Here is a 24,324-nt window from a genome sequence, read left to right as displayed (position 1 = left end):
TTAAAGGACAAGTACAATGGAGCACAAAAAAGCTATATTAATATTAGTACAAATGGAATAACTGGATATTTAAGAGTGATTGAGTTAGATCTAGGAATAAGAGTATAATCTGAGCCACATGGAGGTCACAGTGACTCACTGTGATAAAGGAAAACGATGGACACACTGTCTTCTTTGTGTGAGAAATGGGAGAACAGGGTCCACTTTATCTCCACAGTGTTCTTTTAAGGCTCATGGAATTCCCTTCTTACAACTGAAGAATTTTGGTTTCCTGAAGCATGTGAGAGTGTTTAAACTGCTTTGAGTTCTTTATTTTGCTTTTAGTTCTCATTACCTCATTTTGGTACATTGTCCTGTGGCAGGTTGCACAGCATTAAAAAAAAAAATTTCTTCTCTTGAATTTTCTTTTGGCTTCCCTTGTACTGTCTGTTCCTAGTTTTCTTCTAACCATCCTGGCTACTCTTTCCCAACCGCTTTTTCTTTTCCCCCTCAGATTTCTCTTCTGTCTGCCCCTAGCATATCAGTGTTCTTCAGCTTTTGTCCTGGAGTCTTCTCTACCCAGTCCCTTTCTCTCTCATGTCTTGGACATGTCCCAATTTATCTCCTCAACCTAGCTTTCTGTGACCCACCCTACCTTAAACTTATGATTTTCAAGGCTGAATTTGTCTTCTTGCCTTCCTAAAACTTACTTCTCTTTCTAGGCTCTGAATCTCAATTCATAAAGTTTCCCAAAACAGAAGCAAAGTTTGTCCTTGATTCTGTCTTCTCTCCCTATGGATGTTACCATGATATCATTTGCCCATTTCTTTTCATCCCTACTGTCCTGGTTCAGGCCCTTGTTATCCTTTACTTGGACTATTGTAATAGTCCCCTAACTTTTCTCCTTGTTTACCCTCTCCTGTCCTTAAGTTCTGTGTCAGTGTGATCTTTCCAAAGGTAACACACTATCCCATTATAAAATTATTTAATAAATTGCTATCACACATAGAAAAAGTTCCAGACTCCTTAACATGACTGACATAGTTCTTCATAACCCATCTTAACCACTTCAGCCTTGTAATTTATACTCTAATTCTGAATCATAATAAGTATGACTCATCTTTGTCAAGCACTAATAATGTCTTAGTAACCGACCTTGACTCCTGCCCTTGGGTAGGAAGTTGATCTGACAAGAGCCGATAATACTACCCCACATCTTGGGAAAAAGTGCTTGATCCAAAATGGGCACATGATTCATGACACACCAATTCAATTCCTTCCCTGGGATTTTCTTGTTGGAGGGCAATTCTCCACGGTGTTTCTATACATCTTGTGAGTTTTTATCCTGAACAATCTTTTCAAGGGTATTTGCCTATCAAACAGCCAGCTGCTAGAGACAGTATCTCCCACTGGGTCAGAGGGCATGTTTGTTCCTGGCTGGAATAAAAAAGATAATGTCTCCCTGCAGGGTGAAATTTGGGCAGATTTACTAGCAGTCCTGTAAGATGGAGAATTTCTTCAGATCAGAGATCCTTAGGAGTGACATGAGCACTGTGGGCGCATCCTCTGACCTGGGATGTTCCACATCAACCTCATGACACTAGGGGACCAAGGAGGAACTGATGTGAACGTGAAGCTCACGTTGCCTGCTGTGCCATGAGAAATATTTGTTTTTAAGTGAGCAGTCTAGAGTCTTCTACCAGCATCCATGGAACTGTGGCAGGCTAACTCATTAGCTCATAAGGTGAATCTCAGACTCTGCACAATTACTAACATTTATGCAGGCTGGAGCAAATGGAAAATAGCATCTCTCTTTCCTTCCAATAGCAAAGCCTACCATTTGTAAATTCACATCAGCTGATGTCTCTTTTCTCACTTGTGTGGAGAAAATAGTGTACAGAGGTAGAGAACAAACCTAACCTGCAATGACAAGCCAAAGGCAGAGGGAGGGAAGAAAAGAGCTGTGACAATTTTTTACTCCCTGTATCCTGCCATCCCTGATACTGGGCAGGTCCACCCACAGATTGATTAATGAGCCAATAAATTCTACTTTTTCAGTTGAGCTAGTTGGAAACGGATTTCTGTCACTTGCCACCTGAAGATTCTTGACTAATACTTGACTAACGTTCAGTTCCTTTAAATCATTGTGCTCTCTTGTAGCATGATAAATTTGCTCCCCCCAAACACTTCAATCAGTTTGCTTTCCTCTCCTTTACCTGGCTCATTGCTTTAGTCTCACCTTAATACTAATTCTGAGAAGTGTCTACCTCTCATCCCACCCCTGTCTAGGTTGAATATATTTTCTCTGTCCCTCTGTAGCATCCTGTGTTTCATATCATGGTACCTCCCACAGAACATGGAAATAGACTATCAATAAGTCTGTGCATTCCTTGACATAAATGTTCTGTGAAGGTGGAGACCTTATTTCCCTTGTTCACTGTTGCAACCCAAGCACTAAGATCTTCAATATATATTTACTAAATAAAATTTCAAAATCCTTACCTGTAAAACGAGAATATTGATTATTTCAAGGTCATACAAGTAAATGGCAGAGCTACGAAGTCTTTCCAGGTGAATCTGATTCCAATGTTAATTCCACATACAGTCAGGGTTGTATGGATCTTTATCCAGTGTCTCATTCTGAGTTTCATATATTAAGAAGATGTGTTTTAAATTTTGCAAAAATAAATGTAACAGGACTAAAAAGCAAGAAGTCTCAGCCATACGGTCCTGAGGAAGAACCAAAAAATTGCAATTACTTGACCTGAGAAAGATATGGTCAAAGGAAGATGTAACATTGTATGTCTGTCTTCAATGAAGCATCAATTGTAACATGAAGAATAAAGAATGTCTTGAGAAACGAGTGAATGAAGTTGTGAAACCTAGAGTCATTTTCAAATCAGAATATATTAAATAATTTCAATTTGTAACATGAAGAATAAAGAATGTCTTGAGAAACGAGTGAATGAAGTTGTGAAACCTAGAGTCATTTTCAAATCAGAATATATTAAATAATTTCAATTTATACCAGCCATGCATAAGCCAAAAAAGAGATGCAATATCCTTTTCAAATTTCCTTGGGTCTTGTCACTAACTACTGTAGGAGACCCAGCTGGTATGATGGAGTAGGCTATGTATCCATCCACTGGTTGGCCTTTTGTCTTCACACCATTTCTTTTGTTCTTCATCTGCAGAAAGGCTTAACCTTGTAACTGCTAGAGTAGGCTTCAAACCAATCTTTGGACTTCATCTTCTGTCTCTATACTGATTCTCTACTTCTGATTTCTATACTGAGGCTAGATAGGAGAAATGTTCTCTTGGCTCCTCTAGTGATGACAGAAATCATCCATTTGGAGCTTCTAGAAGTCATGCTCCTTTATGACATGGAGAAAACTCAGTTGAAGCAGAAGAAATGAAGTCAAAACAGAAAGAGGGACAGAATTGGGGCACGAGTGGAGAAGCAGAGGGAAGGTGAAAAAGGGAGAGAGACAGAGTCACAAAGAAATTGAACGGTGCTCAGATTCCCAGGTTCTGACTTTAATTTTATTTTCCAAGTTTCCTCTCCCTTTTGTCCCACTGAATTACTTTAAAATTCTTTTCTATCAATTATATACTGAAGAATATTGACTGACTTCCACATTATATTTTTATTTTTGTAACGAGAAGAAATACTCTCATTAACTTTTAGTCATATTGCCCTAAATGTAGCAAGTTTTAGTAAATAATGGTCATGCTTTTTGCCAATCTCTTGATCATCATGTTTTTCTCTTGGATCTGTCTTTAAGCCCAGAGAATTCATCACAAAAACTTTGGGATTATTGTAATGAAGTTAAGAATACTTACATATTCTCATCTTTAGTCTATATCAAAGACTGGCAAACTTTACCTGTAAAGGGCCAAATAGTAAATCTTTTGACCCTGTGGGCCATAGAACCTCTTTTGAAACTACTTAACTTTGCCACTGTACTGTGAAAACAGCCAGGGGCAATGTGTAAAGGAATGAGCATGGCTGTGTTCCAATAAAACTTTATTTACATAAACAGACAGCAAGCCAGATTCAGCCCACAGACAATAGCTATCTAGTTTAAATGATCCAAATGTTTGCTGTAAAAATAATTATTTCAACAGAAAATAGAGCATTTTAAGATCTTCAGGTATCAAGGCTTTCCAGTTCTTTTCTACAATCCTTTCTTCTATTTTGAGTTGGCAAGCACTCAACATTATTCTAGCTGCTGCATTTGTACACCATTTTAAGTAACTGGAAATGAAATACTTTTGTCCTTTACCATCTTGGCTGACCTTGTTCTTACCATTCCCTGTATGTTACTAATGGAGCTTGAAATTAAACGTCATTTCTGTTTATCTGTTAACACATGCATAGCATTCCCCGTAAAGTACATGTCTTTTAAAGACATTGGAAAACGGGTTTGAATATGATGAGATGACTTCTTTGGTCTGGTGTGTTCTTTCTCCTTCTAAAGACTGAAAGTAGGGAAACCAGTTTCCATGGCTGCTCGTTAAAGTATTAAAAATCATGCAATTTGTGATCTCAACTCAGAGTTTTTTGAGTGCTATGGGTGTCTGATTGCTGTTAAGCTGATGAATACTAATGGAAATAGACATTTTCTTTCATAAAAGTAATGCAAGCACCTTTTATGTTTCCTTAAGCCTATACAGTGTGTTGAAAAGCAGAGACATTACTCTGCCAACAAAAGTCAATATAGTCAAGGCTATGGTCTTCCTAGGGGTCATGTACAGTTGTGAGAGCTGGACCATAAAGAATGCAGAACACCAAAGAATTGATGCCTTCAAACTGCGGTGCTGGAGAAGACTCCTGAAAGTCCCTTGGAAAGCAAGGAGATCACACCAGTCAATCTTAAGAGAAATCAACCCTGATACTTGTTGGAATGACTGATGCTGAAGCTGAAGTTCCAGCATTTTGGTCATCTGATGTGAACAGCTGGCTGAGTCCCTGATGCTGGGAAAGGCTGAGAGCACAAGGAGAAGAAGGCATCAGAGGGTGAGATGGCTGGATGGCATCACCAATGCAATGGACATGAACTCGGGCAAACTTCAGGAGACGGTGAGGGACAGGGAGGCCTGGCATGCTGCAGTCCATGGGGTTGCAAAGAATAGGACATGACTGGGCGACTGAACATCAACGGCCCTATCCAATTATCTTCTGAGATGGTTTTAAGATTTGGCCACGAAAGATTATCCTTGATAATCTTCCTTCAAGAGGTGGAGTCTAATTTCCCTTCCTTTGAGTGTGCGCTGGACTTAGTTACTGGCTTCTAACAAAATTAAAAGGGGTGATGGTGTGACTCAGAAATTAGGTCAAAAGACAATGTAGCTTCCTCTTGTGCTGTCTCTTGGAAGCCAGCTACCATGTCATGATGGTATTCAAACAGCTTTATGTTGAGACCTACATCCATGTGGCAAGAAATTGAGGCCTCTCGGCAACAGCCAGTGAGGAACTGAGGCCTCCCGCCGACACACACATGAGTGAGTTTAGAGCGGACCATTTGGCCCCATTAAGCCTTCAGACTGCAACTTGACTGTAACCTTCATTAGAAACCCTGACCCAGAACTGCCTGTATAAGTCATTCCTAGATGCCTAGCCCACACGAACTATGAGATAATAAATGTCTATTGTTTAGGTTTTAGAGTAACTGGTTACACAACTGAAGATAACTAATACATCTTCTCAGAGTGCTATGGCCCTAAGTGGAGAGGCCAGTGCTGGAGGTGATGCATAGCAGTACAGTGTAACTGAGCATCCAGCCAGTTGCCAGGGCCAGATGTGCAGGTGAGGGAAAATGAAGTTCAGCTTAATTAGCTGAAAATTTTAAGCCAATTTATTTGTCCAAAATTATTAGATTATTTGTGCCAGATATCAGTAACCTCTTTACAGTAGTTCTTAGCCTTGGCTATACATCTGAGGAATTTCAAAAGTAATGATAACTTGGGTCCCACTCCCAGAGACTCTGAATTACTTGTACTAGGCTATAGTATGGGCATCAGGATTTAAAATTTTCCCCAGGTGTTTCTAATGTACAGCTAAGACTGAGAACTACTGCTTTATAAATTAGAAGCTGGAAAGAGTTATGTTTTCCCCCAACATCTCTCTGTACATGCCTGCTAAGTCACTTTAGTCATATCGGACACTTTGTGACACTATGGACTGTAGCTTGTCAGGCTGCTCTGTCCATGGGATTCTCTAGGCAAGAATACTGAAGTTGCCATTCCCTTCTCCAGGAAATCCTCCTGACCCAGGGATCAAACCCATGTCTCTTATGTCTCCTGCATTGGCAGGCAGCTTCTTTACTACGAGCGCCATCTGGGAAGCCCAAAATATATCTTCCCAACCCAGGGATGGAACCCAGGTATCCTACATTGCAGGTGGATTCTTTACTGTCTGAGCCACCAGAGAAATCCAAGACTACTGGAGTGGATAGCCATTCCCTTCTCCAGGAGATCTTCCCAATCCAGATATCGAACTGGGGTTTCCAGCAACATAAGTGGATTCTTCATCATCTATTAGATGGTAAATTACAATGAAAGCAAGTCTCAGAGTAAATTTGCAAAGCAAACATTTACAGGTAAGCAGAAACAGACTAAAAACTTTTAGGAAGTCTCAGATATCTATCCTTTTAGGCACCCTAGACAGGCATGAGGCTTAAAGGATTTGCTCGTGATCCTGTAATATTCTACAGACAGAATTTGGCTAAATGTCTGGTCAGATCCTGCCTGACAACCTTCCCTTATGCAGCCCATGGCCTTCTGCAATGGATGGTAGGCTCCCCCAGTGCCCAGACTATTTTGTGGGCAGGGAAGGTGCCTGTGCAAGACTGCCTCCAGCTCACGCACATGTTTTGAGCAGCATTCATTTCTACAATGAAAAAGAAGTCTTTAATATCCATGGTCCTATCTAACTAAACACATTGAGCTGAAGCAAGTAGAAGATCTTATAACAGAAGCCTCTGGACTTGGGCCCAGGTGAGAGCACCAGCTTTTCAGCCTGGAAGCACATTCGAGCCACCAAAGAAACTTTAAAAAAAAAATTTCCAATGCCAACCCGTCTAATTTAATCAGAAACTCCGAAGGCAGAGCCTAGGCATTGGTACTTTTAAAAAATCTCTCACCAAATCAAGATTAGCAGGGAGGTGCAACTCGTAACAGGTGTAATACATACAAGGGAGTGTTTTGGGTGGTGAAAATCTTCTATGTTCTGATTGTGAGAGCTTTATATGAATCTGTACATGTATAACACATAAAACTGTACAACAACAACAAAGGAAAAGGTCAACCTTATTGTATGATAATTGTAAAAACAAAATATTATATCTATTAAATTCTTTATAGAAGTCTCAGTGTCTAACATAGAGGCAGGGTCGGAAGTCACTGATTAGATTCTTTCAAGGGTGGATCTACCATTTCTGAGATGTACATTCATAGTTAGGGTACTACCAGCACATATCCACATAAATAAGCTCACCACATAGTCTATGCAGAAGTATTTTAAAGTGAATTATAAATATTGTAATAGTAAGGCTTAGCTATCTTTTGGAGATTCACACTGAGGAAATTTAGAATATTACAGGGGGGCATTGCACAAGTGAATAGCTCTATTAATCTCTTGCTAGTGGAGAAAAACACTTGAAATGCAATTACTTTGCCTCAAAACAATGTTTCTCAAACCCCTTAAACTGGGATTTTTGTAGAATAACAAAAAATCTCAAAAGGAGAGGAATTTGGCAGTTTAATTAGTTTCATTTCTGAGTAGGATCACAGGAAGAAATAAACACAGTTTATATCACAAAACAGTGTGGTGAATATGTGTGTTTATATTAGATAAATGAAACAAAAGTTTGAAGAAACAGCTCATGTCTCTCCTAATGCTAAGTCGCTTCAGTCGTGTCTGATTCTTTCTGAACCTATGGACCATAGCCTGCCAGGCTTCTCTATCCAAGGGATACTCCAGGCAAGAATACTGGAGTGGGTTACCATATCATCCTCCAGGGGATGTTCCCAACCCAGGGATCAAACCCATTTCTCTGGCATCTCCTTCATTGGTAGGCAGGTTCTTTACCACTAGCACCACCTGGGAAGCCCATGTCTCTTCTACTTCATTTTATCAATATTTCATGACAATGTTGGTCATGACTCAGTATCTTGCTATAATGGTGAGAGACTCATAGTTAAAACACTTGGGGAGAATATAACCAGGTACTTAATGCTTGTAAATGCCATGCATCAAGAAGACAGGTGGGAATTTGACCACAGCATGCACCATTCTCAAGCTTTCTGGAGTTAGACAAATTTCTTAATCTCTGTGTGCTTCCACTTCCCACTCATAGAATGGGGATGATCACAGAAAACTTTATGCCAAAGTTGGGATCACTGAGTCCTCATCTGAGGAACCCAATGCCTGTTTCTCTCCCTCTACCTGTAAGACTCACTAAGACAGAGACAGGACATGGAAGCCCTAAACTATTTCTGAGTTTAGAGGCCAGAAGACTATACCTGAATTTATCATCTTTTTCCTTGAATGATGTAATGTGGTAGCTAAGTCTTATCAGAGCTTTCAATATATGAACCATCCAAGGATCTAAAAAATAGTATGAATCCTTTAACCTTCAGTAATTTGAGATACTTTGTCTGGAGGAAGAAGAATAAATTAAGCAGTTGTTCTGACCAAAGAGAATTGAGTGGTGATCCAGGTTGATCGGTCCCATCCACATCCTTACTTTAAAATAACCAATAAATCACTTTTATGAATTTGCCTTATGGAAAACCGACAGTATATGAGGAAAAATGAGACGATTATCCTAGGTAAAATAAAAGGTGTGCAAGCAGTCTCAATGCAAGGGCATGGCCACACAAACAGTTTGAGTTGAATTCCTCAACATTCAGTACTTCCAAGGCATCCCAGAGCATCTGGGGGCAGAGTTTATTCACATGTTCACTAGGGCACTTCCTAAAGCTTAAGAGACATGGAAAAATATGCTATATGTATAGAAATATAAATCACCCAAAATGTAAGTGAATACTAAGAAATAAATCACAAGGCAGTACATCTACTTGTTCAGCTTCTCACTTCTGTTATTTTGGGCACAGGCTGTCAGGCTTGGGGGGTGGAGGGAGTCGATGGTGGTTGTCTCAGCCAACCAGTCCTGCTCTTAATCCACACCTTGGGCAACAGAACCTAATGCACTAACATGTGCTGTTCAACCTAACGTGTGTTCAAGTCAAGACCAGAAATTTCTCCAAGACAAGGAGGAAAACATTGCCACCCTGGTAAAAATTTCGCAGCTAAACTAAGGTATGGGTTCGTTACACACAATACATTGAAATCTCCAGGTCCGTGTTTAGATTGCAAAAGTTATCAAACATATTGCTAATCTTGAGAGAAAAGCAGGTTTGGTTCACAATTCTGGGTATCACCCCCAGACCCGCAAGGTAAAATCTGACACTAGCCCCTGTACACAGAAGGGCAGGGAGGGACGGAAGAAAGATGCCGACCACTGCAGATTGACAGGTGGCAATTTGATGAGCAAGGAAACTTACATAGGAGGCTTGTCTTCCATGACTGCCGGACAAGTAGATCTCCGCACCCGCCTGCCAGAAACTTAACGGTTTATACAGAGGCCTTAACTGGGTTCAGTCACGTTTTCTGTCCAGATGGTCTCAACACCACATTGTTTTCTCAAAGCCGCCTCCTGGAAACCAGCTCCTCCTGTGGGAATGATGTGTAGAAGGTACACTCTGAGGACCCTGAAAGGGTGAGGAGCCACCCATTTCCGGTCCAGCTTCCGGGTCAAACGTGACCACATCCTCCCCACGACTTCTTCCAGCAGCTGGAGCAATAGGTTATTTGAAGTGCCGCAAAATTACTAAGGTGGCTAAAGAGCACAGTTCAGTTCAGTTCAGTTCAGTGATTCAGTCATGTCCGAACCGCAGCAGCCAGGCCTCCCTGTCCATCACCAACTCCCGGAGTTTACCCAAATCCATGTCCATCAAGTCGGTGACGCCATCCAACCATCTCATCCTCTGTTGACCCCTTCTCCTCCTGCCCTCAATCCTTCCCAGCATTAGGGTCTTTTCCAACGAGTCAACTCTTCGCATGAGGTGACATAGTATTGGAGTTTCAGCTTCAACATCAGTCCTTCCGATGAACACCCAGGACTGATCTCCTTTAGGATGGACTCGTTGGATCCCCTTGCAGTCCAAGGGACTCTCAAGAGTCTTCTCCTCCAACACCACAGTTCAAAAGCATCAATTCTTCGGCGCTCAGCTTTCTTTATAGTCCAACTCTCACATCCATACATGACCACTGGAAAAACCACAAACCATGCTTAATAAGAATGAAACTGAATCTGGAGGAAAATTAGCATGTTATAGCCTACATTTTAGAAAGGGAAGAAACTTCAGTGTTGACTCTAAAGATGATAAATTGTATCTGCCAGGGAACAGGCAGGAAAGGATTGCAAAATGATATCTTGGCTTCTCATTTTGAAAAGGCACTTGAGGGGCTTCCCTGGTGGCCCAGTGGTTGGGGGCGGTCTGCCTGCCAGTGCAGGGGACACCTGTTCAATCCCTGTTCAGGGAGGATCCCACATGGTAACTAGGCTCTTGTGCCACAGCTACTGAGCCCACACACTGCAACTACTGAAGCCTTTGTGCCTAGAACTGGTGCTTTGCAACAAGAGAAGCCACTTCAATGAGAAGCCTGTGCACCAGAAGAAAGAGTAACCCCTGATCTCCATAACTAGTGAAAAGCCTGTGGGTAGCAGCAAAGACCCAGCACAGCCAAAAATAAATAGTAAGAAAATGCACTTGAATTTAACATGAATGTACACGCCTGACTTTTGTATTCGGTCAGTCGGTTACACCACAGGACAGCCCATGACGGAGGCATCTGTGTCCAAAAGCTCACAGGCTTTCTGTAACTTGAATGAACTATACCAGGTACTCTTCATTTGTTCTTTTTCCTTCTTATTTTCTTCTTCTTCTCTTTTTTTGCTAACTAGGTTACTAATATTTGAAATATCCTTAACCAAACAGGAGGACTTGAAAGCTTCATGTCCTCAATGAGGCATGAGTGGTTTACTACACAGTTCTGTCTGGATGGAGTAGACTATCCACTTCCTAAATTTCAGGTAACCATATGTGTGTCACTGAATATTGGTGATCTGGACTTGAGATGCTGCTGGCTGAAGAGCCAGAGAATGCTGGTTCCTCAAGACTAGAGAAGGAGGAAGAGAAGGCTGACGGATTTGCCTAAAGCCTACTCTCCTTGTTTGCCTTTAGCTGTGGGTAGAAATTTTTTAAAAAACTGACATTAAAGTTCAAAGATTCTGACCCTTTGCAAAGTCTAGGAGTAGTACTTTTATCCCAACAGATTTGAACCTGATTTCTTAAATGGGTTAATAATTTTGTCCTGCACCCCTGCTTTGAAGTGGGTTTTAACAACCCTTGGGAGCCTCTTCTATTCTGCTTCATCATAGTGTCTTGGCTTCCATTATCTCAGACCTGTAGGAAGACACACCGGCAATGTCAAAGCTAGTGGAACAGAGACCATGATTCCAATTCCTTTCTTCTTCTTTTTACTCCTTCTGCACCACATCTTTAAATATTCTTGGTTTTGAGGACAGACATCTGAACTAATAAATACCTGTGCATATGCATGTACCACAGTGGGGACATATATGGGTTTTAATCCTTTGACATTTCCCCATCCTCAGCTCTTAAATTGTTCTCAGCTCCTGAATTTACCCATGCTTCCTCTTCATAAGCAAGCTTGGCTGTGGGCTCCTTCCTCTCCACCCTACCACCTATTCTCCTTACCTGGTAGCCTGGTAGAGCCAAGTTTCTGTGAGCCAGCTTTCAGTGTGAAGGATCACCTGGCCACTGACCACTGGTCTCCTTTCTTGACCTTTTTATTATTTTTTTAAATGTGATATCATAAGAGTAACAAATAAGACAAAATTTAAATTAATCCAGGAACTGACTTCTGAAAGGATTCTTAATGTCATACTTTCTTGTTTTTAGGTAGTTTAGGAAAACAAACATCCTATGGTCAGAGATCAATACTAATTTTTCTACAAATTTTTATATAATGTCTATGTTCTAGAGTTTCCTTATTTAATATAGAATTCTCGATGGCCATTTAAGATGGCCATAGACATTAGTAAATATATACTATAAAACTTCACAGTGTGGTGTTAATTTTGTGTATATCTGAGAGTGCTCTGAGCATACAGTCTTTTTTGCTTGTGTGTTAAGTTGCTTCAGTCATGTCCGACTCTTTGCAACCATATGGACTGTGAACTGCCAGGCTCCTCTATTCATGGAATTCTTCTGACAAGGTTTTTTTAGCAGTCTCATTCATATATAGAATTGATGAATTAAGAGGAATTGCATTTACTTTTGTGTATTCTCCAGTCCACAGTTTTTTTGAACATGTATCACTGTTTTGCCTTTTAAAAAATCATATTGTTGTGAATTACAAATCTGTAAATGGTGATTGTTTGGTTCTACTTATTTTGAGGTTTATTAGCATAGTTGCGAGAAGGAAATGGCAAACCACTCCAGTATTCTTGCCTGGAGAATCCCATGGACAGAGGAGCCTGGTAGGCTACAGTCCACGGGGTCGCAAAGAGTCGGACACGACTGAGCGACTTCCCTTCCCTAAGCATAGTTGCACATCCTAGTTTTTTGAGATGCTTTTTTGGTTCAACGTTATACACCTAACATTCATCCATATTGATTTAGATAACTGTTCTTCATTTAGTTTTGTTGTTGTATTGCCTGCTTTTAAAATTTATTCATTCATGCCTTTGTCCAGATATTTGGAAATAAAGGTGTGGAGAGTGAAGAAATTAAGATTTTGAGACAAAATTTTCAGAAAGCAAAACTTTTTGCACATAGGGATGTCAGTTTAGCTCAGTCTCTCAGTCGTGTCCAACTCTTTGCTACCCCTTGGACTGCAGCACACCAGTTTTCCATGTCCTTCACCAGCTCCCAGAGCTTGCTCAAACTCATGTCCGCTGAGTCGGTGATGCCATCTAACCGTCTCATCCTCTGTCATCCCCTTCTCCTCCTGCCTTCAATCTTTCGCAGTATAAGGATCTTTTCCAATGAGTCAGTTCTTTGCATCAGGTGGCCAAAGTATTGGAGTTTCTTCAGCATCAGTACTTCTAATGAATATTCAGGACTGATTTCCTTTAGGATTGTCACCAGCTTACAATTTGGTGACAAATAGGGATGTCACCAGCTCACAATTTGAGGGCAAATCATTCAGTTATTATACTACCACCTTAATACTTTCTTTACTTTACATGCTTCCCTGACAGCTCAGTTGGTAAAGAATCCACCTGCCATGCGAGAGACCTGGGTTCGATTCCTGGGTTGGGAAGATCCCCTGGAGAAGGGAAAGGCTACCCACTCCAGTATTCGGGCCTGGAGAATTCCATGGACAGTCCATGGGGTTGCAAAGAGTCGGACATGACTGAGCAACTTTCACTTTCACTTTACTTTACATATGAAAAATTAATGAACTGTAGTTTATATTTAGAATAAAGAACTGGTCATACTTTCATCTCACACTCTTTGCTCATGAATTTCCCTGTGTTATTTCCCCAGGAATGCAGTACCTGTATGTCTTTAAATCTACAGGTGATGCCAGCAGCAAGTAAGGTTTTCTAGTGGTTCAAGCACACAAATCCCAAATGAAAAATTTGAAAAAAATTCTAACTGTAAATATTACTTTTCTACCAATTGAAAATCATATGTTTCTCCCTGTTGTTTGAAAATGAAATCAGCCTCTTAAGTGGTATTTCTTAGAAAGCCAAGAAATTGCTAAAATAAGAAAAAAAATCAGTAGTTCTAGGTTACAATTAGTACTGTCATTATTTTTAAGAATATTTAACTTATATTTTCAGAATTTAATGCAGTTGCTAAGTGGTATCAGAAGCAAAACCTAAATATCAATACTTTTTCTTTTCCTTATTTCAAGCTGAAAATATTTCTGAGACTTGTGTGAGTAACTAAAGAAAATAATTTTGTATAATTACCAAAGGCTTCATATAGTTAGAACTGACTTGAGCAATTTTTTTGCCAATTCAGTAAAATAATCAGCAAATTTATTATTTAATAATTTAACATTTAATGAATAAATGGATTAAATGTAGCTTTTGAAATTATTTCGAAAGCCCTTGTATTACCTTTATAAAAAACCAGGAAGGAAAGGTCATCATTTTGAAAACTTGGGTAGGTCTGACTGGCTTTTGATTGTAGGTTCTATTGAATGAATTGTACAGTGTGAGAAACCCAAAACTTTTTCTGTTAGGGAGGAATGAAACAATCTACTGTTAGTATTAATAATGAAAATATAGTACTTGATCAAATCACTGCATAGCAACAAATAATTAACTGGCAGAAATTAAGCTTATTCAAAAACTTAAATAAGATATTTAAATACTGCTTTGAAAAGTGATCATTTTAGATAAATAAAGACCGTGTATGTTTACAACAGAAATAAAAACAGTGACATTTATGAAATAGCTTTTCTTGCTCATGTCTCAACAACTGAGGCGACAGAAAATTTCTATCTAATCATGAGCAAATACTAAAATGTAATGTAGTGTCTCTATTAGTTACTTCGGGCTGTCGTAACCAATTACCACAAACTGAGTGGCTTAAAACAACAGAAATTTATTCTCTGACAGTTTTGGAGGCTAAAAGTTGGAAATCAAGGTGTCTGCAAGGTTGATTCCTTCTTTAGGGTTTGAGGGAGAATCTGTTCTGTTCTTCCCTCCTGGCTTCTCCCTCTGGCAATCCTTGGCCTTCCTTAGCTTATAGATGCATCGGTACACAATCTACCTCTGTCATTACATGACATTTTCCCTGTTTTCTCTGTATTGTCTCTGCCTCCTTCTTATCAGGACAAATCTAATCTATTAATATAGTATGACTTCATCTTATCTATTTACATCTGCAAAGACTATTTGCAAATGACCAAATAAGATCATATTCTGAGAGTCTAGGTAAATATGAATTTTATGGGGGAGGGACATGATTCAATTATTCAGCCCAGTACAATGTTTTAGCTCTTGTAAAGGAAAAATCAGAAGTTTAAAAAAAGTGATTCAGAATATATTTTTGTTACTCATGTGTTAAACACTTGAAGTGGCAGTTAAATAATTTTACTTGGGAAAGATATTGTTTAATTTTTATTGAATTTTATCAAGCTAAAGAATTAGGAAGTAACTTGATAATACTTACTATTTTTAGGAAATATTGGCATAGTCTTTATTAGAAAGAGTCAACAAATATTTACTATGCTCAAAGCATGTCTTTGTGGAATATTGTTTTTTTCATTTATCTGAAACATGATTACTATTGATTGTATCTCTTCTTGATTGCTTGCAGTATATAAAGAAGGACATGAGATATTGGCAAAAAGAAAGCAAAACAGATAAACTACTTTTCTTCAAAAGCTTTTGAATAAAGATATACTATATTATTGGAAAAAGAAATGGCAACCCACTCTAGTATTCTTGCCTGGGAAATCCCATGGACAGAGGAGCCTGGCTACAGTCCATTGGGTCACAAAAGAGTCAGACACAATTGAGTGACTAAACATATACTGTATTATAAAGAGAGCAGGGCAATATGGTGAGGACATCACAGGCTGCTACTGACTAGCCATGTGAGTAAATTTCTCTGCATCTCAGTTTCCTCATTTGTAAAGGCAGTAATTTGTGTTATATGCCGCCCAAGATTATTAGGAAGATTAAATGAGTAGATGTGTGAAGAGTGTTTAGAAACATGAATGGATCCAGGAAGTCTTACATGTGTTAGCTATTGTTACAAGAAAAGCTAGTACATATCAATATATTTTTTAAATTTTTATTTATTATTTCATATTTGTGCTGAGGCTTCAGTGCTGCACAAGGGCTTTCTGTAGCTGTTGTGAACAGGCTTCTCATTGCAGTGGCTTCTCTGTTGTAGAGCATGAGCTCTAGGACATGGGGGCTTCAGTATTTTCAGCACACAGGCTCAGTAGTTGCAGCTTGCAGGCTCTAAAGAGCAGGCTAAGTTGTTGTGGCACAAGGGCTTAGTTGCCCTGAAACATGTGGAATCTTCCCAGACTAGGGATTGAACTTGTGTCCCCTGCATTGGCAGGTGGATTCTTTACCACTGAGCCACCAGGGAAATCCTAGTATATATAAATATTTAAGGATAATGTGGGGCCTTTTTTTGTCTTTTGGGGCCCAGATAGTCTCCAAAAAATTGATTTCCAGAGAACCCTGAATAACTTGGTACAATAAACAAATTATTTGTGACAGTAGTTTATTTTCTTATTGGTAATAATTGTTTGTCTATTTCAATGTAATGTGTGGTTTTTGCTTGAATAGTATAATAATTCATTCTGGACTTGAGTTTGCTGTTAAAAGTAAATCAGAAAAGTCAGGAAATGAAAAAACTTAAAATATTTTATGAATTGTTCTTTCTCTTTTTTTTAGTATCATGTGAATTTATTGCACTCGGTGAGGTCTTCTGACGACGGTCATGATAAAAGTCTAGACTTTCTTTTTTTCACCCCATTAAAAAAAACAAACAACACTGGTTCAAGTGAAATAGGCAGGTTACTTTGAGCATACTCTGGTCATGTATTCTTGTCTCTAGAGAGGAATCTTCTGCTGCTGTAGATTTCTCAGACCAACTATACATCCTGGGACATCTACTGCCACAGACAAAAATGTACTAGACTGGAGAAGTTGAATTATCCTGATTTAATGTTTTCTTCCCCCAACTTGGCCAAGGCTAAGTAGGTGAACTGAAATGAAATCTGAGTGACTACAAATCCTCTACAAGTGTAACTCCGCCACTGGCTATTGAGCAGTGCATGTTTTGTTGTTGCATTGACCAGCAATATTTAAGGGGAGAATAAGTTGTAAGCAGTGGGAGGAAGTGAGTGGAGGTGATTAAGGCATGTAAAACCTGCTGCTATAGCTGTCATCCACTCAGTGTGTTTATTAAGGTTTAGGGAAAGCTGTGATAAGCCTGGCTCTGCCACTCACTGGATCATGAAGGACCAGATATTCCGTAGTTACAATTTAACAATGTCTTCAAACTGAAAAAGGTAGGATGCGTGCTGCATCCTGCTTAAATGTGTCATTTCCTTCTACTACACCTACCTCCTGCAAGTGCTTTTTAGAGCGGCTATGAAGAAAAGGACAGGACTAAATTGTCCAATATTGTCCCGTGCAAACATGGATGTATGGTCACCCAACTATGTCATCTTAGATCCTATTTAGGGTGATAAGAAATATTTGTTTAGGAAGGAGATAATATATAGCATTTCCAAAAATTATGTTGGAACACATTAAGGATCCAAGTGGACCACTGTCTGAAATGTTTTATGAAACAAAACATGTTTGTGAAATGGTTTTAAATGTGTACTTAGAAATAATGAATTTTGCATTCCCATCCTCATTCAGATTTAAAAAGAAACTACATGAAAGCCAAAGGAGGAAAGTATAACTTCTATATCAATTTAAATGCCTATGGATAATGTTAAATTCTTTAATGAGGACATTAATTGGGTAATACAAATCTTTGGGATTAAAGGTTTCTAAGGATGGCTGATATCCCATTAACTTTTTAATAATGTTATAATACCTCAGGAGGAAATTAAGTCTGTCCCTAAAGATCATTAAAACAGTCTGCCTATTTTGTCTACATTTTCATCATGGTGACTTTTGATTCTAAGAGTCTTTCACGGTTGTTTCAGAAAAATGGTTTATTGTTAAGTCCCATTCATTTATGAGCATGAGATCATTTAAGTGCAGATTTCCCTGTTGCTGGAAGTATCCCTCTTATAATTCTAGCAAGTGTTCCCAATTTTATAAAATGATAATGAGAATTTAACGACTCTCTTCCCCCTAGAGGAAAAATGGTTTCTAACACATTAGAGATACAAGGACTTTGCTTTCTCTGGAAAGACAAAAACCAAAATTGACCCCATTCTCAAATTTTAATCCTCCAGTGGTTAGTTGGATATTATTCTTTGCATGTTTCAGTCTGTTTTCAAGGGTCCCCAAGCTCACGGAATAAAAACTAACAGGAGGAAAGAAAGAGAAGAGAATCATGATTTAAAGTATGAAGAAGTAGGACACAGTAGTTCAAAAGAAAATTACTGTCTTTCAAACAATAGAATCATATGAATATACATACTTGTGTTGTTTGCCATACATAGAGCATGGGTTTGAAACAGGGTAGACAAGGGAAGGTTGTGAGGTGGTGAGAGGTGGAGCTTGGGGAAAGGTACAAATTGCTTGAGCAGAGTAAAAGTTCCAGGAGAAGCTCAGCTGCCTTAGAATAACAGCTGGAATGCAATAGACACCCAACAAATAGGTCAATATTCAGTGAGTATTTGTTGAATGAATTGATGACTCACAGTAGTAATCAGATCTTCTCTTAGCATTTTGCAAGTGCTAACACACTGATTAAGAAATGCTGTTTGGATATAGACATATAAATGATCATTTAGAAAAATTTTTCTGTTTTATTTTTAATCATAAAACAGAAAAGAAGAAAAAATGTGCACATTCTTCCTTTTCTTTTGAGTAAATCATCAAGATTCAGATTCTAATATTAGAAATGATAATATTTGCTCTACCTTCCTCACCTGTCTGTCTGAGGATCAAATGAGAGAGGTGATAAGGATATATTATACAAACATATTGGATTATTACTCTGAGAGAGTATCAGTGATTTCCTTTAGAAGGTTTTCTCACATTCCCAAGTGATCAAATCTCTACATGTGGAGAGGAAGGTGCAATGTGGAGATGCGTGGCAGCCACGTGTGTACGTGTTGTTAGTAGACGAGCACAGATCAGTGAGTCTGAACTTCTCAGTGTGCATTAGATTCACCTGGACCACTTTTGGGTTTCCCTGATAGCTCAGTCAGACAACTTTTACAACATGCCTGTGTCTGTATCTTGCTTCAGGAAATTCTGATTTAATTAGTCTGAATAGGTCCCAGGCATTGGAATGTTTTTAAAGCTCCCTAGATAATTTTCTATGTAGGTAGAGTTGAGAATTACTATTGTAGACCAGAGTTAGAGGGCGGGGAGAGACATAAGGGGGAGGGATGCAGAGCCTACAATTTTTCCCTATATTAATTCAGCAAATATTTCCTGAATATCTACTATGTGCCAGACTCTGTTTTAGGCACTTGGCACATATTGATAATTAACATAAACAAAATCTTTTCCTTCCTTTTGTGTCTATTCTAGTTTGGAAAAGCAGACAATACATCTCATTTATTTGAAGACACATATATTTTCCCTAATTTAATGTCTTTAAAATTATCAAGCAGTTTACAGCATATGATAGCTTTGCAATGTATAGTTATTAGACACTATTTCCCTCAGTGGTAAATGGAATAATAATATATCTTATAATCTTTCAGCTCTCAAAGTCAATAGAATATAGAACTATAATATAATTTCAGGTAAAGTCAAGAAAAAAAAATCCTCTTCATAATCAACAAAACATTATCACATAATTCAAAAGTTTAAAATCTCAACTAACGAAGTAATTACAGTTGAATTACTCATCTAGATAAATTGATTTCTTCATTGATATTTTACTTCCCTGGGCCAGCAATGTAATCCCTCAGGAGATTGTACATATTTTACTGAGCAAATATTATACACTTTTTCAATATATATTATCAGTTTGAGGACACAGTTCTCCATGAGTCTCTCATGTTTCTTGACGTCTTGATAAGTGAAGCACAAACTGTCCTTTGTTTCAATTATCTTTTCAAGGATTTTTGCATAGTAAACACCTTTGAAAGATAGAGATAGTGTTTCCCTCCAGACCAAACGGCAGGCATGCTTACTTCCCAGTCTAATAGAGTTAACATCTTCCTCTAAAATGAAGGGCAGGCATCTTATTGCCCATTATAAAAGATCCAGATTCCCCAAACTCAGAGCTCCTCTCCTGTAACACATCCAGCTGCATATTCAGATATCATCTCATCCCTTTTGCATGGCCCTTTGGGCTTAGGGAACCAGCACAAAAGATGTTGATACTCTGACCACTACAACTATTGCCATGAGTGATAAACTGTCCTATGTCTCTGACCCAGAAGTCTTGAGCCTTCTACAGTCTCTCATGAACTTGGGATTGGCCAACGTGTTAGCCTACGAGTAAGGTAAAAATCTCAGACATTTCATAGTTCTCATAAATCAGTATCATTTTCAAATAGCCTTTTGGAGTTTTCTATTTAGGAATAAAGAGAGTTATGGAGATGATTAATGGAATATAGTATCTTAAGGGGCAAGGTAGGTTGCAACCAACACAGATATTTTGAAATGTATGCAAAGAAATCAAAGATACTTGGTCAGCAGATGGAAGGGAGTTTCACCAATAAAACAATCATGATCCTTTGCCTAGTTTTCAGAAGTGAGTCACTTTTCAAACTTAGAGACCACTTATGATGAAACAAAGGTCAAGTTCCTTGGAGAAAGGTTATCTGAAAGGCACATCATGAGGATTCCCTAGTCATTTCACAGAAGGACCTACAAAGTAGTAATGTAGAATTCCCCTGTTGTAGTGAGAGTGGTTGAGGTCAGATAATAAATGGAATCTTGGCCCGGGTCCTACTCGTAGTGGTCCACAGAACCACCAGTGAACATTTTCTCATTCCTAAATGAATAGTTGTCATAGACATACTCAGCAGTTGGAAGATCCTCCATATTGATTCCTCAGTCTGTGGAGTAAGAATTATAAAAGAAAAGGGCAGGTCAAAGCCTTTAAAACTGCTCCCCAATCCCATACTGAAAGATTATTTGCTGAATCACGAAAAGACGCCGGAATTCTTGGCCTCCAGAGGAGAAGAATTCAATCTGGGGCCAGAGACGAGGCTTGATCGCTCAGAGCTTTTGTGTAATAAAGTTTATTAAAGTATAAAAGGGATAGAGAAAGCTTCTGATGTAGGCGTCAGAAGGAGGCAGAAAGAGTACCCCCTTGCTAGTGTTAGCAGTGGAGTTATATACTCTAAGATAACAGGATTAGCCAGAAGGTTTAATCCAGAGACTGTCCTCAGGCAGGATACATTATTGTTATAATCCTTGTAAAGACAGACCTACGCCCATAATTTACATTTTAGGATAACAGAATTAGAATCCAGAGAGTTTAATCCAGAGACTGTCCTCAGGTGGGATATATTATTGTTATATAATCCTAAGGAATGTAGAGAGAAAAGAAAAAGTTTTTCCTTTCTTCCTCCTTCAGAATTCCAGAACCCTCTCTCCTTGGGGACCCCTAGACTTCTTATCAACCTGCCTAGGAAATGACTCTCTCACTACCAAAACAGTCACAACAATTTTAAGCTCCAAAGGAAATGGTAGAGTATATTGCAGCCTTTAAACTAAAGGATACAGAATTAGTGATCCCCATCATATTCTAATGAAACCAGATAAATTCTGAAGGATGAAAGAAAATTGTGCCAGGTATTATCCTTGTCAGAGTAGAATATCTGACCCAAGGTATACAGAATGCAGTCATTGATCTGGTGAATTCATTCTTTTCCAATTGTATCAGGAAGAGAGTCAGAAATAGTTTTCACTCATGATAAACTAAAATATTCATTTAAGGTCTTGTTCCAGGGTTATGTTAACTTTTCTCTTCTGTCTTAATAGAATAAAAAACCTGGACTATTGAAATGAAGTGTGGAACATCATGGTGGTCCATCACAGCAAATGATATGTTAATTGGACTAGAAAAACAAGAATTGGCAAATAAAGGCCAGAAAGGGAGGAAATAAACCCTCCCTTTGATGAAGGTTCAGGATCTTGTGCTCAGCAGTGTAGATTATAGGACTCTAGTGGTCTGGGGCAAGAATGTCCTCTCAGAAATAAAGAACAGATTGTCACATATTGCACTTCCCACCACCTAGAAGAGAGGGTGATGCTTGGTAGGCAGTTTCAGCTTCTGCAGTATATTTCAGCAGTATATTCCAGAGTTGTAAAATGAATCTAACTAATTTACCAAGTGACAGAAAGGCTTTGAGTGCTGAGTGAAACGTGGCATGGGAAAGGTTTCTGCAGCAGACCCAGGCCAGGGGGGCTGCTGCTGGAGCTGCTCAACCCAGAACTTCTTTAGTACAAAGGAAAAGATAGTGGGTTTTGAGGAATCTTTTCTAAGGAAACCCTACTTTAAAAACAAAAGTGAATAGGAAGAAAAAAGAAAATGAATAGGAGGAGGAAGAACAATAGAAGGGAGAGGATCCCATACTTAGGATCTCTCTCTAATATATACATGTGTGTGTATATATATATATATACACACACACATATATATATGCATATATTGTATATATGTATGTATGTGTGGCATTTCAGAATATCCTCTCAGAAATAAAGAACAAATTGTCACATGTTGCATCTCCCACCACTTAAGAGAAATGGCAATGCTTGGTAGGTAGCTTTAGCTGCCTATATGTGTGTGTGTGTGTGTGTGTGTGTGTGTGTGTGTGTGTGTGTGTGTGTGCAACCATGTGACTGCTGATCATGGCTTTGCCAGAGCTATCCTTTTACAAAGTAAAATTTGCAGTATCACTGTAATACGAACACATGAGAAAATTTTCAGAGATGTGAGCTGCTTCTTGGCCCTCATAAATTGTTGTTATTGTTGTTCAGTCACTAAGCCATGTCCAACTCTCTGCAACCCCATGGACTGCAGTATGCCAGACTTCCCTGTTCTTCATTATCTCCTGAAGTTTGCTCAAATTCATGTCCATTGAGTCAGTGATGTTATGTAACCATCTCATCATCTGCTGCCCCCTTCTTAGTATGTCAATTTAAATGTAGTTGAGAGAAGGAAAGAGTTATCATAGTTTTACTATGTAAGTTTTCATAGGCTGTCTCACAAAAGTAAATTAACCTATTTTGTTTTCACAATAGTAGTTTTATTATAAAAAATTAAAAATAGTTCCTATGCCAAGGATGGGAGAATGTTTAAGCAAATTGCTGCACCTTCAGACTTTGGTATAGTATGTAATAATTAACAATAGTGTTTTGAAACAATGCTCATGTTATAATAAATATATATATTTGCTATATACATATTTATATATGTATCTATATATACATATATCATACCATATATATAGTAGGTACATAATAAATTATTAATATCATCAACATATACATGATAGCAACAAAAACATATATCAATCATTTATTCATTCTACAGACAGTTTATTGAGAACACAATGTCTGGGGACTAATTGTCAATATAAATATCCATGACAGTGGAATTTTTCTTCTTTATTTCCATCTTCTCAAAGTCAAGAATAGTACCTGGCTCATTTTGAGCAGCTCAGTAATATTTATTAAATGATTCCATTCAGTCTTTCTGACAGTATGATAGTTTTAATTGTCCATAATTTTCTTTAAAACACTTGATCCTATACAGTGGACTGCAAGTGTGTATTTTAATTTTTATTTTTAATCCAAAGTCATTTGGTCAACAATTCAATATTCAGATCGGAAAAACATTCCAGAGGTGATTGGTAGTGTTTGAAAGGCATTGATCACGAATCTATCCTGCAGGGGAATCTATACCAGGTTTCATATATCACTGTTATTTTTTTATTAGAGAGTTCATTAATTAGCATAAGGAATGCTGTTGGGAGCCGTTCTGGAACTACTGCCGGGTGACAAAGTCACGGCACCACTCAAGAAGAAACTGCAAAGCGTTTCTCTCCAGGATCGGAACCTTCCCTCCTTCCTGTTTCTATGCTCTTGTTGTGGCTAACTCTGTTTCATTCTTTGATGGCTGGAGTTGTAGGGGCTTCCATGATGAGATCATGAGAGTCCAAGAAAAAGAAAAATGATCCCTTGCCCCAGAGAAACATTCCAAAAATGATTAAACCTACTGAGGCCCCTGACTGGTGGGTCCCCAACATTCAGCCAGGGAATAAGGCCATGATCATTTGGAAAACAAGCCCTAAGCCTATTGTGACCTGGCCTCGTGAGGAAATTGTTATTGATGACTGGAAAACTTGGGTCGTGTATCAGGGAAAGTTACAGAAACTAAGCCAATTGCCTTTTCCCCTCAGAATCTAAGCATAAACAGAAAAGATATATATAAATTGTATTGTAAATAGTTTCTAGGTAAACTGCAAAAGACTTCCCCCTGCCAGAAATAGTCTTGTGGTATGTGGGTAGATGGTAAACAAGCCACCACTGACAATGGCTGTACTATGAAAAACTTTGCCCTTAGCCACCGCTATAGTTTTTAGTCATTGAAGCAAGA

The sequence above is a fragment of the Giraffa tippelskirchi genome, chromosome 2, assembly GCF_054371585.1.
Source record: "Giraffa tippelskirchi isolate mGirTip1 chromosome 2, T2T-mGirTip1v1.2.pri, whole genome shotgun sequence".
Classification (NCBI taxonomy): domain Eukaryota; kingdom Metazoa; phylum Chordata; class Mammalia; order Artiodactyla; family Giraffidae; genus Giraffa; species Giraffa tippelskirchi.
The sequence above is the reverse complement of the archived record's forward strand: the minus strand, read 5'-3'. Positions refer to the sequence as shown.